At 42.4% G+C, this 14,566-nt stretch overlaps 1 long non-coding RNA gene across 1 annotated transcript; it reads left to right on the forward strand.

The window, feature by feature from the left end:
• Window positions 1–20: 20 nt before the first annotated feature.
• On the forward strand, window positions 21–11,492 carry LOC135398862 (uncharacterized). Its single transcript, XR_010424144.1, has 3 exons — window positions 21–128; window positions 869–8,778; window positions 10,270–11,492. It is a non-coding gene; the product is annotated as an uncharacterized LOC135398862 (long non-coding RNA).
• The last annotated feature ends 3,074 nt before the right edge of the window (window positions 11,493–14,566 follow it).

The raw sequence follows: 14,566 nt of genomic DNA on the forward strand, positions 1-14,566 counted from the left end.
TTTACCTTTCCGCCAGGGGCGCTAGTGTTTGGATCCCCAAGGCGCCCGTTATCTCCCTTCAGTTTGCCTCTGGTCGCTGTTACGTGAGGACGTTAACAGCATCATCGGGTGCCTTATCAGCAACCACGGTACGAATTACTTTTTATTGTTTGGTCTTAAACTAATTTTAACGTCGTCATGAGGTGTAAGTTTTGGGAGTGCTGCTGGCCATTTCCGTCTTCGCGTATTTCCAGTTGTCCTGACTAACTTTACGTGAACGCGTTCCATGGCAGACGACCTAGTGCTCAATGTCCGGCACCTCTTTGCGACGGTGCTCGCTGTTGTAATTCGGTGGAGTTTAATCTCTTTCGGTATTATTTCGAATTCCTGGTGCCACTGGTCGTGTGTAGTTGTTACTATGCATTTTGTTCTCGTTCTTTTTTTTTTATTTTTTTTTATTTTAATTCGGACAAATGCGTTTGTACTGTCATGGCGTCGATTTATCGCGTGACCTAATGCTTTTCGCGGGCTTCCTCCTGGTTGGATGGTGAGGTTCTGATGACGAGCGGCCATGATTGGACGCACATTTGGTGTTCGTCTGCTTTGTACAGTATGGGGGGTCGATCTGAGTTTACCGTGAGTTTTTCTTTTTTTTTTAATGTTAGCTGCTGTTTTATTTGTAATTTATTTCATTTATTATTCATTTATATTTGTGTCATATTTGAATGGAAATTTCAACCAAATTTGTAGCTCGAATTCTGAAATTACTTTTGGCGGGCTTTTTTTCTCCATTTCGCCTCACACTTGATCCAAAAATGGAGGTGGAGGCTCTCGCATTGTCTACATGTATTGTTTTCCCAATTGTGTAACATTCTCTTTCTCTTTTCAGGGCAGTGCCTAGATTTTAGGCACATGACTACCTACTTTTTCTTTTTTTTAAGCACAACTTGCCATCAGAACATGCAGAAGACTTCTATAGATTTAACGTTGATACCGTGATGAAAGTGTAACGTAGGGTAGGTGAAGATGTGTGTGGTTTTTGTGGCGCCTCGAGCGACGCATAGAAGATCGGTATGTGATGGGTAAAACACCCTTTTCTTACTCTTAGCTGTAGCATTAGTGGAGACGCAGAGTCCGACAGGCGTTTCTGACTATCTCGTACCCACGATAGAGTGTATGTCAGCTTTTAGTATGTCTCTTTTGTGCTAAGTTACAGGAGTGTTTATGAGGGAAAGGGGGAAAGCCGTGGCCCTCGTGGGGAACTTGGGGATTCTGTGCGCGCGGGTTGGGATACAGCTTCGGTCTGGTGCGAGATTGTTCAGTGCGCCTGGTCTCCTTGTTCGCAAAATTGTATTTTTTTTTTTTTTAACCTCAAGAATTATATGTAATGTGTGCATTGGGCTCTGTGTTCTTCGCTGGTCAGGATTGCTGTGTGATCGGGATAGTGAAGGCCTCTTCTTGGAGCGGATGTTGTGTTCCGAGCAGGGTTCTTCGCTCGCTGTGCCTCAGGTGCTATTCATTAGCTTATAGCTTCAGGGATTTTGTAGCTATATATACGGTGTGTTCTGTGCTTACTGTGCATTTTAGCTTTCCTCCGTTTAACAATTAAAATCAGATAATGTAATCTGGTGATTATATATAAATATTTTAAGACATTCCGTATACGAATACGATGATTTTTTAAATTAAATGGATCACTGGACATGCGTCTGATTTCTCATTTTTACTGTCTCGTATCTTCCCACGCAATTTCATAAAATCTCAAAAATCCAGATAAAAACCAGTATCTTCCCTGAAATGCACAGTAGTGATTCCTCTTGCTCTGTCCTTCCTTTTTATAGAACGTAGTGTTTAGAGTAGTTCTCTCCGCAGCATAGCTCAGGCTTAGTGTGCAAGGGTATTATAGCTTACTCTCTTAGCCTAGACATAGTCCTATAGTGTGCTGCACTGCCGGAATCCAGGGATGAAGAAACTTCCTGCTCGTCACTAGCGCTTATATAGATAACGAATATATTAAAATTAACGTAGTCCAACTGCTGCGTGCAATAGTTAACGATAGGTCGGGCACGCGACTGGAAGAGAGCAGCCAGCGGATGGAGGACTCGATCGGAAAAGCCTGGAGGAGAGCTGAAAGGAGACAAGCCACGAAGAGATGTATATCGTTACAATTTAACTGTTAATGCCACAGCAGTTGAAGTGTATATAGGACAGGAGTAGTGTCAGGATATCGCGTGCAGCCGTAGCTGGTTAGGTACAAGCTCAGCTAGGATAGACAGGTAACGAATTGCAGTGCGGTATCTGTAGTGCACTGTGTATGTCGCGAAAGGCATATAGCTACAGGATATTGTCTCAGTGGTTGCTGTAAAGAGGTTCTCCGCCACTAGAATATGATCCATTTCAGTGGATGTCGTTCATGCTAGGCTTAGCTTGGATGTTTTCCGTTCACGATATTGATATTTGGTATCTGTTCCGACACTGTGTCCTCTGTCCGTCTTTGTGGTTAGGTTTGCGCATCGCATTGTGGTCGTCCATGAATGAGTTGGACATTCCCTCATAAGCTGGACATTCCCTAAAGTTGTGCGTTATCAAGGGTCCATTATCAGTCTGGTCGAATCTTGTGCAATGCATGTTCAGGTTGGTTATTGGTTACCAGTTGCGCGTGGCGCGTCCGCCGATAAGAAACGTCCTCCGACCTTCTGCGTTCTTTGGTTTGACTTCGGTTCTCTCTTATCGGGATATCCCTATCTTTCTCCACGTATAATGTCCTCCCATTCTGGTCGTTAGCCTGTGTCGGAACCTTCTGCTTTTGAATCTCGAACAGCACCACTGAGCAATGTCAGATAGGCTAGTGAGGTTTAGCTGTAAGAATACCATACTCTATATCGCGTTAAGTTGTATGAGGATTAGAATAGGAGCACCTGGGGTACAGTGATGGAAACGTGAGCCTGGCACATGGCGTTCTTTCTGGATTCACTCACAAATAAATACGCCATAAGTGAAACTCATTTCTGAGTCTATTTCTATACCAGTAATACTAGCATAAAATGTAATATTTACCGATTACTCGTTTTTATCATAAATTAAAAAAAATAAACGTTCATGGCCATGTGCGAGGCTCATCACATGGTCGTCAGCTCTGTCTCGCTCAGCTATGATATAAGTCTGAAAATGACGCACTTGGTCTCGGGGTATACGGGTTGGGTGAGAGGCTGTCCACGAAGATATACATACAGCCGTATATAATAAGGTTAGGTGCAGCTTTTAGCTTTACCATTAGTTTGTCTGCAAAGACGAAGAAGGGCACGGCTCGCGGCGACAGTGAGGGGAGTATATATACTTTGGGAATTACGAGTGTCATGTACGCGAATTCATATAGTGCTTGTGTAATGATGTTGCGGGGTTGTGGGCCCCTAAATATAGCTACGATAGCTCGCACCGCGTGGTACCCCGACAGAGGCACCTTCGCGGTCGTCTCTCGTCGGTAAGTATGTCGGACACACTAGGCTACGACTACCATGGGGAATATACGTGGGAATGGAAGGCTCGCCACCGTCATACCGGGCTCGTCCGCTGGTCTGGGTAGGTGTAGGCGCGAAACACTGGGACGGGCGCATATATTTCTGGCAGCCGTTTAGGGCAGGGTCTGGATTTACTTAGGTAGACGGGAAAGCGGACGGGTGCGCACTGCGACCGGTTAGCTTTTTATGATTGTATTAATGACAGCCGTGGCGGTGGCGGTCCTGGGGTGTCTTCTGTTCGGGAGTACGTAGGGAGTAAAGATGGTTGTCGTTAGGGAGTAAGATTTCGTCCCTGGGTTTTTCTGAGTGTGTTGCGTGTGTGTAGGTGTCATAAATGATAGGGGAATGACAGGAAAAGCGAGACAATGGAAGGAGATGGTTATGAGTGGAAATTATTAGTTTATACTATAGCAAAAAATAAAAAATAAAAAAAAATGCAAAGTGTTGCTTTGACTTCGTAGTGTGACAATTAGTAATGTAATTGATATAAACACGATTCCACTCGTACACTATCTCCTTCGAGGAACACTGGTCAATCGGCCACTGGGAAACGCAACAGTAAGTTGTACCGCCGTGGGACATTTCGCCGCGGACGTGTGGCGGCGCTGGATGGAAGCACGGACCTCCCGCCGCTGGAAAACCCGCTAGCTCGGTCTCGATTAGTGGTTATCGGTGAGAGAGTCCACACCAGCGCGAGTGAGCACATCTGCTGTGCTCGTGTCTTGGGTTCGTACCTTCGGGACGAGTCTCTGGCCGTGGATGATCCCTCCGTATAGCTGCTGATCGCCACACACATATGCACATATATCATCTCATTCATGTTTAGCTGTATCTTCGTATGCGGTCGAGCCTAGATCCTCTCCAAACATCTGTGTGTGTGTTAGGCGGTGGAGTTGGACTGCTCGGCATAGATGCCCGCCCGTGTTAGGCTTAGCTCGCGTACGTTCTCTTTCAGTGCGAACATAGCGATTGAATAGAAATAAAAAAATTGAAGTGTGTTTTAATGTGTGATGTTTGGAAAAAAAAGTGTGTGTCTGTGTCACTTTACTCGTCTTATGTATTGCTGGGGGGGGATTCAATATATAATAATAATATATATAATATAATATATATAATAATATAATATATATATATTTTTTTGAACTATATATATCGAATCGTCCTCGGCGAAGGATTGACGGAGCGCGTGCGAGTCGACTTATCGCTATGGCTTATCGCTATGGCTTATCGCTATGGCTTATCGCTATGGCTTATCGCTATGGCTTATCGCTATGGCTTGGCTGGATTAATTTTCGGCTGCTGTATACTAACCTCTTCCTCCTTTTCAGCATTTCCACATTGTTTCGATGTGGTACACTAATCGTTCTGCTTGTATTTTTCAGGTTCTCGCCATATATTTCCCCATATTATGTTTTAATTTATCCGCTATGTTTCGCTGGAACTGTCTCCCACGCAATTGGTTGCCCGTCGAGAATAATATTGTGTCAAGGACACAGGAATTGGAGGAACCGTTTATTCAGGCTCTAGAGCTAGAAGCGAGAGCAATGGACGAACGAGATAACGATGATAGCACATCTTGTGCCTCACAATGGCAACAATTCAGAGATTTTATTTATTGAGAGATATATTCAACCACAGGAAGTATTTGGGACCAGAAGAAGCTTGCTTTAAAAAAAAATCATTTTTATAATTGATAATGATAAGTAGGTTAGATATGGGTGTGGTGTTCCTTTTTGGTTTTTCTTTTTCGTTTTCCAGAGTGATGGTTCCACCAGCCCATGGTCTCGGAAGATACCCGACTATGGAGTGCAGCCGTTGGTTCTCTAGCATCGACAGATGTGGTGATATTTTTTCTTTCCTTCCGTAAGATTAGAAGGCAGCCAAGATTCTATACTGAAATGCCTCTGAGGCTTCTGGAAGAAAATGCTCCATGGAAGAAAATGATTGCTGCATCTTTAGGATAGGTTGAACTCTCATGCAATTAGTTGCCCATCAAGAGCAATATTGTGGCAAGGACACAGAGATCGGAGGAACTGTTTATTGAGATCAGAGTAGCTAGAAGAAGCAAGAGACCAAGGGAACAAACGAGATGATGCACACGATGAGATATGATGCTCACGATAGTACATCTTCTGCCTTATAATATCAACAAGTCGGAGCTTTTACTCATTGAGATATATTCAACCACAGCAAGAACTTCGGACCAGAGGAAGAAGAAACTGACTTTAAAAAAAATCATTTTTATAATTGATAATGTTAAGTAGGTTAGATATGGGTGTGGTGTTCCTTTTTGGTTTTCCTTTTTCGTTTTCCAGAGTGATGGTTCCACCAGCCCATGGTCTCGGAAGATACCCGACTATGGAGTGCAGCCGTTGGTTCTCTAACGTCAACAGATGTGGTGATATTTTTTCTTTTCTTCTGTAAGGTTAGAAGGCAGCCAAGATTCTATACTGAAACGCCTCTGAGGCTTCAGGAAGAAAATGCTCCATGGAAGAAAATGATTGCTGCATCTTTAGGATAGGTTGAACTCTCATGCAATTAGTTGCCCATCAAGAGCAATATTGTGGCAAGGACACAGAGATCGGAGGAACTGTTTATTGAGATCAGAGTAGCTAGAAGAAGCAAGAGACCAAGGGAACAAACGAGATATGATGCTCACGATAGTACATCTTCTGCCTTATAATATCAACATGTCGGAGCTTTTACTCATTGAGATATATTCAACCACAGCAAGTACTTTGGACCAGAGGAAGAAGAAACTGACTTTAAAAAAAATCATTTTTATAATTGATAATGATAAGTAGGTTAGATATGGGTGTGGTGTTCCTTTTTGGTTTTTCGTTTTCGTTTTCCAGAGTGATGGTTCCACCAGCCCATGGTCTCGGAAGATACCCGACTATGGAGTGCAGCCGTTGGTTCTCTAACGTCAACAGATGTGGTGATATTTTTTCTTTTCTTCCGTAAGGTTAGAAGGCAGCCAAGATTCTATACTGAAACGCCTCTGAGGCTTCTGGAAGAAAATGCTCCATGGAAGATGATTGCTGCATCTTTAGGATAGGTTGAACTCTCATGCAATTAGTTGCCCATCAAGAGCAATATTGTGGCAAGGACACAGAGATCGGAGGAACTGTTTATTGAGATCAGAGTAGCTAGAAGAAGCAAGAGACCAAGGGAACAAATGAGATATGATGCTCACGATAGTACATCTTCTGCCTTATAATATCAACATGTCGGAGCTTTTACTCATTGAGAGATATATTCAACCACAGCAAGTACTTTGGACCAGAGGAAGAAGAAACTGACTTTAAAAAAAATCATTTTTATAATTGATAATAAGTAGGTTAGGTATGGGTGTGGTGTTCCTTTTTGGTTTTTCTTTTTCGTTTTCCAGAGTGATGGTTCCACCAGCCCATGGTCTCGGAAGATACCCGACTATGGAGTGCAGCCGTTGGTTCTCTAGCATCGACAGATGTGGTGATATTTTTTCTTTCCTTCCGTAAGATTAGAAGGCAGCCAAGATTCTATACTGAAACGCCTCTGAGGCTTCTGGAAGAAAATGCTCCATGGAAGAAAATGATTGCTGCATCTTTAGGATAGGTTGAACTCTCATGCAATTAGTTGCCCATCAAGAGCAATATTGTGGCAAGGACACAGAGACTGGAGGAACTGTTTGTTGAGATCAGAGTAGCTAGAAGAAGCAAGAGACCAAGGGAACAAACGAGATGATGCTCACGATAGTAAATCTTCTGCCTCATATCAAGTCGGAGCTTTTACTCATTGAGAGATATATTCAATCACAGCAAGTACTTTGGACCAGAGGAAGAAGAAACTGACTTAAAAAAAAAATCATTTTTATAATTGATAATGATAAGTAGGTTAGATATGGGTGTGGTGTTCCTTTTTGGTTTTTCTTTTTCGTTTTCCAGAGTGATGGTTCCACCAGCCCATGGTCTCGGAAGATACCCGACTATGGAGTGCAGCCGTTGGTTCTCTAGCATCGACAGATGTGGTGATATTTTTTCTTTTCTTCCGTAAGGTTAGAAGGCAGCCAAGATTCTATACTGAAACGCCTCTGAGGCTTCTGGAAGAAAATGCTCCATGGAAGAAAATGATTGCTGCATCTTTAGGATAGGTTGAACTCTCATGCAATTAGCTGTCCATCAAGAGCAATATTGTGGCAAGGACACAGAGATCGGAGGAACTGTTTGTTGAGATCAGAGCAGCTAGAAGAAGCAAGAGACCAAGGGAACAAACGAGATGATGCACACGATGAGATATGATGCTCACGATAACGAGATATGATGCTCACGATAGTACATCTTCTGCCTTATAATATCAACATGTCGGAGCTTTTACTCATTGAGAGATATATTCAACCACAGCAAGTACTTTGGACCAGAGGAAGAAGAAACTGACTTTAAAAAAAATCATTTTTATAATTGATAATGATAAGTAGGTTAGATATGGGTGTGGTGTTCCTTTTTGGTTTTTTTTTTTCGTTTTCCAGAGTGATGGTTCCACCAGCCCATGGTCTCGGAAGATACCCGACTATGGAGTGCAGCCGTTGGTTCTCTAGCATCGACAGATGTGGTGATATTTTTTCTTTTCTTCCGTAAGGTTAGAAGGCAGCCAAGATTCTATACTGAAACGCCTCTGAGGCTTCTGAGGAAGAAAATGCTCCATGGAAGAAAATGATTGCTGCATCTTTAGGATAGGTTGAACTCTCATGCAATTAGTTGCCCATCAAGAGCAGTATTGTGGCAAGGACACAGAAATGGGAGGAAAGTGTTTATTGAGGCAGGGCAGACCGCTCTGCATAATTTCCACCAGAATTAATCACTTAGTGATGAACAATGGTGAACAACAATGAATGTCGACCAACATAAAACAAGGCGAGATAGCTGGTGTGTAGATGAAATAGGCATCATTTTCTCGAGCCTGAAAAGCAAAGGGCACTGACAGAACGAACTGGACACTGGGAATGAACCGACTGAACTGACCATTGAGGATAATTTTATGGCTGCCACTTCACAGTTCATAGATTAATGAGCATTCTTAAAGGCCAGGCATTTTAAAATGCTTTGTTTCGCTGTTTCTGACCTTTTTTCTATTTCAGAAGCAAATACAACTGGAGCCATATCAAGCACATCTAGCATCTTCCCTGCTTCGCTTAACTGGCCTTTGGAAGCTCTGGACACAGGGGCGACTAGCTCGGACTTCCCACGGGGGGCAAATCGAAGTGTATCTGTGGTGGGAGTGCAGCCAAAGGAGACAGTGAGACGTGAGTGATGCCTTTATAACTATAGGCTCACGTGGTGTGTCCTGGGCAGACTTCACAGGGATCGGTCCCGGCAACTGCCTTAAAGTGTCTGAGGAAAACTCAAAAACTGATAACGCCTGTTTGATGTTCTCCCGCTATAAAAGGCTCGTTTTTATTCGCAGTTGTCACAGATACATAGTAGAGCCTGGCGAATAGCAAAATTTCCATTGTGTATAGTTTACGAATATTTCACTTGCACTGCGAATGGAACCCGAATAATTTCATATTCCCTTCTCGTTGTTCCAGCCTCAGAACATAAATTCTCTCAATTTCTTAAGATGGCGAATCAAATTTTAAAAAATCGGAAAAGGCCAAATTCGAGTAATTTTGCGTACATGCCCCATGATGAAATATTTTGTGGTGTTGCATGGATTAAATGCTGTTCTGCTCCAAACATCCAGCATAACATATTGTAAGAGAAGTGCATTAGTGGGATGAACTACGTTGAGAGAGTCATGTTCCATGCGGCCTGCTTTGTGTGAATCTCCTCATTTCTATCATTACTGTGCTTTTAGAAACTTGCACATATTTCCATCTGCTGCTGAACATAACTCCGAAAGTTTGGAGTACATTTACTGGAACCTGCAGTGTCAGGAGTACAGTGTTGTACCATGAGCTCCCAAAATCTGTAGACTTTCATGCCAGAAAATCGTTAACAGTGTAAAGCGGGCTTCACGTTACGCTCGAGTGTAATGAGGTCAAGCCGACTTGCAGAATGGAGCCGCACACCAAAAGAACAAGGGTGGTAACGTGAAGTGGGCTTCACCTAACGCTTGGGTGTAATAAGACGAAGCTGACTTGCAGAATTGCTATAGCGATATCTCGCTTCAGAACTATTGGAAAAATATTCGAAAATTTTGAATACTGAAACTAGGTTGCGAATAGCATTTGATTAGCATCAGATGTTAATTTCATGTTGGAAATTTCGAATAACTCTAATCGCCCACCGATTTATTTCATACTTGTGACTGAGTACAAAACAGATTCGACCTCCAAAAATAAATCACTGAAGTTTCAAAAATTGTCAAGCAACATGAAGTGAATGCCCCCGGCTGCTTAACATCGAAGAGGCTGGTTTTCGAAAACACTTGTTTTTTTTTTCTTCCCTGTTTGCGCTGGTCACGTGTGCGGCTCGACGCTGCCGGTACCCCTCGAACGATACGCGGAGGGAGCTCTGCCGCGTGTCACAGGTGTCAACAGCGGAAGCATGCTTACCGGCACCCTGTAAGGATGCACTGTCATTCAAAATGCCTGCGCGGTACTTGTTCGGTACATGGTAGTTTATTGCGGTATTGCACTGAGTAGAATTCTAATGTGATGCGAGGTTGAAGCAAATAATTTTCGGCAAATAGTCACGTTGAATTGTCACACATTTCTGGGCCCTGTGGTGGTCCATTGAAGCACCTCATAAGCAACCACACCTACATTGACTACTTTTTGTTACCGGTGCAGGTCTTTCCGAAGAGCCAGGAGCGCGGGGACTACCAGACTCCATCAACGGTACAACATCGAAGTGTCAACCTCAAGTGAACATTTACTCGTGGATATTGTCTTTGTGCTTCAAGCACCTTCAGTCAACAGCTACATGTCATCCCACAGGACGTAACGCTGCAACTGCTTAGCACGCTATGGACAACATATTGTTATATTGTTGTGTGGTTTAGTGTAGTTGTGTGTGGTTTATATATTGGTTTAGGTTTATAGTGTGTGTGACAAGTATGCAATTGTTTTGTATCACGAACAAACTTGACCAGCGGAGCTGGGAGGTATGGGGCATTGCTCTGTACCGGCTGCACCTTCTGCTTGGTTTTCCTGGGTTTTCCTCGCAGACAGAGACGAATGTGGGTGCAGTTCCCATAAAGCCGGCCCAGGACGCACTTTCATCCCCCCCCCAATGGCAGCAACCGCATGCCTTGGACGTCCATGACGCATCTTTTGCGTTCCCTTTAAGCTTCACTGCGACATGGCTCGCACCGTGCAAATGACAGTCGACCATTTTGCATGTTGCGTGGATGTTTTGAATGTGTGTGCATGTCACGTGCGCACGTTGTACATACCAAACCAGGACCCCCACCAAATTAAAGTCTAAGAAACAAATGAATCATTACTTTTAGCCAGTACAAATTTATTCAATCATCAATCAGTCTCCAAGATTCTGGTATGGTATTGCAACAGGCACGTGTCTGTGTGTGTGTGTAGCATGTGCGTGTATGTGCATGAGCGTACGTACGCAAATGTTGATGTGTCTGTTTTTAACTCTACTAAACTGCCGTGGTTGAATGTCATTTGCCGGGCGGACTTTGCTGCAGTGAAGCGATTATTCGGTTCGGTTATTTCAAATGGTCAGGTTGGATCCGCCTGGTTATTTGAAAAGCAATGTTTAAATTATACCCTCGACGCTGTGTGTGGCTTCACATGCACTATATTATGGTTGAATAATGTGCAAGGATTTCTTTCTGATATTGAATAGTTCATTGGGAGTGTTTCAGTGATGTGTATTTTGTACATGCTGATGCTATCTGATTATTGCGTGAGATTTCTGTGTATTAAGTAGTTCATTTTGTATGTGCTGATGCTATCTAATTAATGTATAATGATTGACTTGTTGTGTATTAAATGTGTGTGATTTTCATCTTTCTGTACATTAAATTTCAGGTGCTTTGTCTATCTCTTCACTTAGTGTTCTGTGTGTTGAATGCCAGTAATGTAGCCAGAAAAATATTTCTAGAGGAGTTTGGTGAAATCCTCCTCTGCATGTGAAGTTACATTTCCCTTTCCCAAATGTACTACCAAAGGTGAGAGTGCATTGTCAATCCAGTAAGCAAATACGGATGGGCAGTTGTTATAAAAACATGGTTGTGAATTGGACAACTTACAACACGAGTAACTTTCTTGTCTAATTTGATATGCAAGAATGTGCAAGTGGTTTATTTGGATTTCGAATACCCCGTGTTCCTCTGTGGTATAGAAGTGTAGCAAATCATTTTTCATGTGGAGAATGTCTGCTTGCCAAATCCACAAGGTATGAAAAAACAGCAGTTTTGATTTCAAGTGGTTTAAAAATGGTTTAGAAAATCTGATGTTCGTGTCCTAAAAAAAAAAAAAATCTGCATTGTGTCAAGCATGTTAAAATGTCTCGGCTTGTAGAGGTGGAACACTTTGGAAACTTTTTGCAAAAACTGTCAGTACCGAAATCCTGTCAATGACCTGTGAAAGTGCATTTGGGGTAGGATCTTTGTTGCAAGAGGTAACTGTTGCAGATGAGAGAGGGATGACGATGGTGTTTATTCCGTTCAAAGGAGCTAGAATGAACGCAATGTCTGTCACGCGAGCGTCAGTGACTCATCTTTGTTGACAATAGAATGTTGACCTAACATTCAACAGTAACAACAAAAATATAAAATATAAAACACTGAAGCAACATCTTTATATTTGACTTTGGAGAGTGGGGAGGGTCATTACCACAGGCGATACTCTACCCCCCATTGCTGGTGAGGATGCGGGGAATAAAATAACGAACCCCTTCACCATAACAATCGAAGTCCGATGGTGTCCAGAACAGCTTTGAGCGCAGAGCTTTGCTGGGCTGGTTTAGGCCAGGGACCAAGCAATTTCGATAGGGCTTTTAATGGTTACAAGCTTTCATTCAGTGGACTGCCATGCCTTTGTTCAACCATCTGAGAAAAGATACCGAAAGAAGCAGTGCAAGTTACTAAGAAAATAATTGCATTTCAGATACGAGTACACACACATATAGGAGCAACTTGTATTTTCCTCAAGAAAATACAAGCACTCGGATATTTTCACTCTGGGAATATGGCAAGCAGATGCTGCACCATCCCATGAACAGCTCCACTCGGCAAGGCTCTGGGGATGCATGCACCTGCAGCTGGAGATCCTATAGCTTTTTCCGACACATTTGAAGGTGTATTATACGTGTGCTACATAAAGATAAAGAGGGCACTACTTCTGTTGTTTCTGTAACATTGTTAATGAAAATTTGTCGCCTTCACAGACTCCCACAACAATGCACGGAACGATATTCGATATGGGTTCAGCAACTTGAGGAAGTGATTGTGAAATCCTACACTGACTGCAAACACGACCTCATGTGCTCCACTCATTTTCAACAATGTCAATTTGTCAGCAATATCAATTTTATCCTGCTCATGCTTGTGTGCAGGTCATGCAAGAGTATAAAAGTGTGTCCCAGATGCAAACCTCTTCAAGCATTTGCCATGGAGCTATGACACAGGAACGGCTTCACTTGGGCCATTCAGTTGAAAGTCTGCTTGCAGTGTACTTTTTGCTTGTGCGAGGATTTTCAAACCCTTTAAAAAGTAAAGTACTGATTAAAAGTACACGATTGCTGCATAAATGTAATTTTTAAAAGCCAGAAATGCCAAAAAAAAAGGGTGGTCAGACAGTTTGTGTGAGGCATACTCATCTAGCATATGTTACATGACTAAAATTCATGTTATAACCACAAAACTATGGCTTATATTTTTGTGCAATTATTCCAAAACCAAGGAAGAATTTCCAGCAAAGTGCGCGGGCACTGCGACTGTCTACATCAAGCATATATGTGCTACAACATGTTCTACATCGTGGCTGCTCAGTCGATCGTCTCTTTTTATATGGGGAGTACCGACACTGACAGTGCAGCGTGGCGTGGTGAATGCTCCTGTGTAATACAGTCACAGCTTGTTACAGAGAAAGTCAATACAATTGTATTTTCACTGAAACAAAATAGAATCACCTCTTGATTGATGAAATTCACAAATTCCTTTATTTTATTAACAGTGCCCTCACAAACAGAACCCATTTCCTTATTTATTGCAAAATTATAAGCCTCGCTTTATGAATCTCAATTAGTTATAATATTCTGCAGGAATATTGACCATTCATAAATTGTGTGTTAATTGTATTCGAGACAATAAAGTAGACCACTCATGATCACCATCCATTCTTTGAATATAGAGGTGTACCAGTGTCGAACAACGCCTGTGTACTTACAACATTATATTTACGGTCTGACTTTTTCAAGTTAAACTCATCTCCTACTGATTATTACCCCGAATCAGTTGAGCCCCAATTTTGGTTGAACATGATCTCTGTCTGAACTCCAATCATGTATCATATCCACTAATTAGTGGCAATATGAATGCATATGTATGATGTAAAATTATTTTAGTGCAAAAATAAACTATGCAAGGCACGTTTGACAACATTCAGCATTTGTGACCATTAACTGCGACAACTGCATATTTGACTTCCTTTACCTGACGTCCAGTTGCACAGAGACAAGAGAAAAATTACGAAGCTTATACCACCCAAATGCATCAGAAGCACCTGATGTCATCCTGATTTACAGGTGGGAAACTGAAAGACTGTACCTCCACATTTTTCTTCCCTTTTCTAGGAAGCATACTTTAAAAAAAAAGATTGACGCAAGTATAGTTTGCCCAGACGTAGCGCTGTAGAACAGCATCCCATCCACAACTACGTTTTCACATGCTCCGTGGCAGCAGCAGCTACATGTCTGTCGACTACCCCGTGAAACAGCCTAATTTTACTGTACTGTTCTCTAATGAAATCGTGACTCGCATTAATAAACAGATTTTCTTTGTTGCAACAAAGTTGTGTGTTGCTCTCTCATTCACCAACACATTTCCCTCTACTTCGTGCATTCGAATAGCTATTCTGCCTGAATCACGGCAGATTGTGATATCGCACATCGACCTACAGA

Source organism: Ornithodoros turicata, chromosome 6 (genome assembly GCF_037126465.1).
Source record: "Ornithodoros turicata isolate Travis chromosome 6, ASM3712646v1, whole genome shotgun sequence".
NCBI classification, from domain to species: domain Eukaryota; kingdom Metazoa; phylum Arthropoda; class Arachnida; order Ixodida; family Argasidae; genus Ornithodoros; species Ornithodoros turicata.